The sequence below is a fragment of the Procambarus clarkii genome, chromosome 49 (assembly GCF_040958095.1).
Source record: "Procambarus clarkii isolate CNS0578487 chromosome 49, FALCON_Pclarkii_2.0, whole genome shotgun sequence".
In the NCBI taxonomy this organism is placed as follows: domain Eukaryota; kingdom Metazoa; phylum Arthropoda; class Malacostraca; order Decapoda; family Cambaridae; genus Procambarus; species Procambarus clarkii.
Genome location: NC_091198.1, coordinates 19,612,817 through 19,618,009, shown reverse-complemented (window position 1 = coordinate 19,618,009; position 5,193 = coordinate 19,612,817). Strand labels below are relative to the sequence as shown.

General features: G+C 38.0%; 1 long non-coding RNA gene across 1 annotated transcript; it reads left to right on the top strand.

The window, feature by feature from the left end:
* LOC138351346 (uncharacterized) lies at window positions 1-3,101 on the top strand. Its single transcript, XR_011222444.1, has 2 exons — window positions 1-75; window positions 2,082-3,101. It is a non-coding gene; the product is annotated as an uncharacterized lncRNA (long non-coding RNA).
* Window positions 3,102-5,193: the final 2,092 nt, after the last annotated feature.

The following is a 5,193-nucleotide window of genomic DNA, read 5'->3' as shown; positions in this document are numbered from 1 at the left end:
CAACTACGTACCTTGAGAATATTACCGAAATGTCGTATTCGGATCATTTGGCGAACTCGATGAGCTTCTTTGCAGGTTGGTTGGCTATTAATTTTATTTATATTAAAATAATTAGAAGTAGGCTGGAGTGTACATTTGTGCAAAACTTATCTGGCTACAAATAGTAAGAAATGAGCAATTATATTAATATTTGTTGTTTTTGGAGGCCTGCTCAGAGATTGGGCTGTGAGGACATTGATCCTTGGAACCTTTTCAGGGTGTTTATGACATGTGCAACAAGTGTTAAATGTTTTACAGAGGGATGAGGCAAGAACCTTTGAATTGTTTATAGCTTCCCATAAATTTGATTTATTTTATTGAAAGATTGCATGCTTGTTTAAACCTTCAAATAGGTCAAAGAAAATTACACCGTATCTGATCCTACTGTGCAAGTCAACGAGGGACAATTTAATTTATGTAAGATTTCAGTCCCGTGCATACAAAGGGCTCATATTTGCTTCCTCGGGCCTCTAGTAAACAGACTCCATCTTGGAAAAATAAAAATTATGTGCGCCCCTTTTGCATGCGAGGACCTTATTGAGGGGGCTATTACACGTAGCACATGCTGCAGCAGCTCAGTGCCACTGTGCAGCTTTTGCCAACAGCATCACTTAATAATTAAGAGAAAATAAATACTATAACTGCAATTATTTTGCAATGATAGTGTCGTAGAATATCCTGACTGATAGACCATGGACATAATGCTCAGATTTTGCTATATGCAATGCTGATTATGCCTCCTCACATTGTGAGGTAGACATCCACTGTGTACAGGTGCAGTTTCGGGCATCTACGTATCATGAAATGGAACCTTGTTCCTTCAGAAAATACTCGTGGAAAATTATTCATTCATGATTGTGACCAGGAATCCGATATCAGTGTGGTGCTAGTTAGCTATGTACACGGTATAGACATTTTGCTTGGTGATCTTGTGTTGTCTGCCAGTGGTGTGTGGCACTATACTGTGCTTAGATTTCATTACTCCGCCCACCAAAACTGCTTACAGGTTCAGCATAAGGCATAAAATATATAGTTATTTATTACACATGTATTTAGTTTTTTAATGGCAAAAATTATTTTATTCAAAGAATATAATATGGTGCACATATTAGTGATAAATATCTGTGCATATATAACCTTTGTTCTGTGATGCAAATAATATTGACAGCCCATTACATCATTGCCCTTAGAAGAAAAAAAATTGGTAAAACATTAGAAATGCAAAGAAATTATTGTAAAATTCAATGGGTGCAGTTACAATGTCACACAACCTGCAGAGCCAGGCTGGACTCTGATAACATGTTTGAGATTACCACACCCACCAGAAGTTCTTAATGGTTTGGAATCATGCCTGAAAAATGTGTGTAGTCATATGTTAAGTGTGTATGCAGTGTAATAACAGCAAAGTATTTTATTGTGCCAAGCAAGTAATATAGTGCACATCTTGGTGACATATTTCAGCATTCCGGTGTTCCCCACACTTTACGTAATCATCAAGGGAACACTATTGAATAATAATACTGTCTAAAAGAGCTGTTGCATTGAGAAATATAAAAATTCTTTGTATAATTTTATATGGCCACTCCAGGCCCATGAATTGTGACATCATAAGACTTCCAGGTTGAACCACAGCAGACATAAGCCTTGTATAATTTTTGTTTCCTGTGATCAGAGAATGCATTTTAAATTAAAATTTAAAATTCATTAATTTTAAATTTAATTAAGATTTAAAATTCGGTATTACATTTCACTTTAGTATGTACAGTATAGTAGTAGATTTTGGTATGTCGTACCTTGAAAACGCACCAACTTGGAAAAAAAAATCATAAGGTTCTTTGGAGAGCTAAGGCTTCTCCATTGCTTCCTGAACTTTTACTGAGACTTGTCCTCTTGTAACAAGACTGTTAAGTCAGATTGACTATGAAAGTTATTAGAGATTCCACTTGTTTAAAACTTGTGTGCATAAGTAAATTGGTCATTTGGCAAAATTTTTAAGCATTTAAATTTTCTTTCATGGTATGTTTTTACTCTCTCAATTGCAGAAAATATGGAAGCTAGTTTGGATGATGGCAAAGATAGGAATATTAGCCTGTCGGCTTTCCGTCTCGTGCAATCACAACACTTACCACTTCCATCCTGCTAGCCATGTCTTCTCCAAGTACACTTCGTCATCACCAGCACCGGCCACACCAAAGTGGGCGGAAAAACTGTCGAACCTGCCACTCGCCCACTAAAAAACGGAATTGTCAAACACAAGCTGAAAATCTTGATTCTTTTGACTCTGGCTCGAACTTGGACCCAGCAGACACACGCCTGAGCTTTACCACTGGACCATACTGGCCACCATCAAGTCATAGTCGTAGATTTGGATATCTCGATATCAACACACTTCCTTCCGATCTTCCTCAGTTGGAACCGTCTTCCATAGATTCTCATGCAAGTCAAAAAGATGACTGGGTGTATTCTAACCCTTGGGTGATCCCTTGGCTTTCTTGGCACAGTGCACCGGTTTACAGCATTATTCACAATTTTTCAGGGGATTGGAGCTCCAAATATGAGTGGTTTTAAGAGAAGTGAGCATGGCTGGGTAGATTTGCTGGGAAGGATGTGTGAATCGGTTCGGGAAATAATAGATTTAATACCACTGTCGCACACCGTAGCTCTGACCCCGTCACCCCTGCTCGGCCGAGTTGATGTCGGGTACTTGGGCTCGGACCCTGTGCCTTGGTTACTGTAAACTCTGAACTGTCCTTGTTGGATTATTGGGCTCCTTTACATTGTAGAAAGGATTGTATTTTTTTTTTGTCATTGATAACACTTTCTCCTGTGGAAATATATGGAAATTATAGCCCTAATAATCCTGTATAAACCTGTAAACCTTATTAACCCCTGCACTGTGCACCTGTTTTTGGCAAAAACTTCATAGTGCAATTGTTAAGGACACATTTTTGTTTTTATAAATGTTCAGGTAAAGTTAGTCAAAATGTTTCCAAACTCGACTATTTTCATTTCAAAACACAAAGAATGATGAAAACATTAAAATATAGCCTAATTAAAAAAAATAACACAACTCTCGGAATGACTTTTGTTGGCTGGCGCAGTTAAGGGGTTAAGGAAGTGTGATTTCATTAGTCACTTGCTCTGGTGTGTTTAGTGCATGGAATGTACATTTATCCTTTTACTTTAATCTTGATTTTTTCTTTTGTTTTTACTAAATTGCATTTTTAGACATTTACATTCTGTATCGCTAGAATGAAAATAAATTTTGCATGTTGCCAATCTGCTTAATACCAATGGCAACTTAATACTGATGTATTTATACATAATACCCCCCTCCCTGGCATTTGTCATTCATAATAGTGGCAAAGGGGGGGGGGGAACCCTGAAATGGGAGTGTTTGCAATGTGTGATAAGAATTCAATTATCACCTGATCTCAAAGCCTTATAAAGTTTCATATATTGGAGGAATTTACTATCCATTGACTTGATATAATTCCATTTTAATTTCCATAATTGAAAGAAATACTTAGGTTTGGATTAAGTGTTTGATGCTTATAAAGTTGCACTTTGAAACTGTTGATAAGAAGGTAGTGTATATTGAAGCTGCTCCCGGTTATATATTTTTATTTTGTAATTCGACTTGTTTTTAATTACCGTAGTCATCAAATGACTACGGTCACAGAAATGTGTGACTATCTGATGTCCTGTCATAAATGGGATGGTGTGTAAGATTCATACCCATGTTCAAGAAGTGGTATGTTCCAAAAAACACTTAATGTTTTTGTTTTTTTTTGTTTTTTAAAGTAATTAGGCATTGAAATTACAAATATTTTTTAATCATGCCAAATACAATACAGTATGTAACATTTCATTTGCTTACATAATATCATAGGTAATGAGTAGTTTATATTCACTTAAAGTTTGAATAAAATTTTTAAATATTTTAGACATTTTATACATGCCCAATGTTTTTTAATCTATATACATTTTTAATAAAGATGAGTGTCAGACCACGGACGAAAATTGAAACAGGAATTTCCTTAAGTACTTTTGTATATTAATACATCTTCAGAAGGAGTGATTTTATAGATCAAGTATTGGACATAAATAGGCAGGAGAGAATGGTGGAGTGAGGTGAGGTACAATAACAAATGAATGGGAATTAGATGGACACAAATATAAGCTGCACAAGAAATGCTAAAATAAAGATTAAAATTTACTCGCTATAAAAACCGATTTTGTCATTTTTTGCAAGGTGACCCTAAACTTTGACCTTGTGATGAGGGTGTTACTAACCCCGAGGATCTGGGTGGGGGTTGCCTTGGCCCTTCCCTCCGAGTGTTGTACATTCTAAATGAAACAAATGTAGGGTCCTCATTTAGGTCACTGGACCCCCAGCTGTAGCGGGTTGCCCTTGAAGGTTTGTTGGGTGTCCATGCATGATGAGAGGGAGAATGAGGTCATTGCACCAGTGTAGGAGAATAAGTGACAATTCAGTAGGTCTAATGTTAAGGGGGGTACTACTGCTTAGGATGATGCACCCCTTCCTGCATTGGCCAGTGCTCTGCCTCCCTTGCTGCCCCTAGTGGGTGGTATTCCATGGGTCCTGGGCCCAAACCTTTGAAACTGATGCATGGTAATTGAATAAACTCGAAACACAGCCTTCCCAGAGTTGGACAGTGGTGGATCTGGCTCCATAGGGCCCAGACCAGGCTTCGTCTTTAGCTATCTTGACTGATTCTTTCCCCTCCCTCTTCCTTGGCAGGGTTGGACTCCAAGTCCCCCAGTGATCACTACCTTGTCATCCTGGAGTAGCTCTATCTTTATTTGATAACTGCACCTTTTGCCCCACCTTAATGGGGCATCACGGCACTGTCCCCACACTCAAACACATGAATCTTTCAAACCTTGTTATGTTCTGTGATCTGTTTGACACCACTAAGCGGCCTAAGTATTTTCATGTCTATAAACATTTCTTGATTTACATATACATGAGCACCTTGTTGACAGTGGATACCCACTTTACTTTAAACCCCACCCGAAATGGCGCTTGCATCATTCTGCTTTCTTTGGATTGGTGAGTATCCGGTTCAGGTCTCTATGTCCAAGTAAATGCCAGTGTAAATGGATGGTCTCGGGGTTTTCCCACAGCTG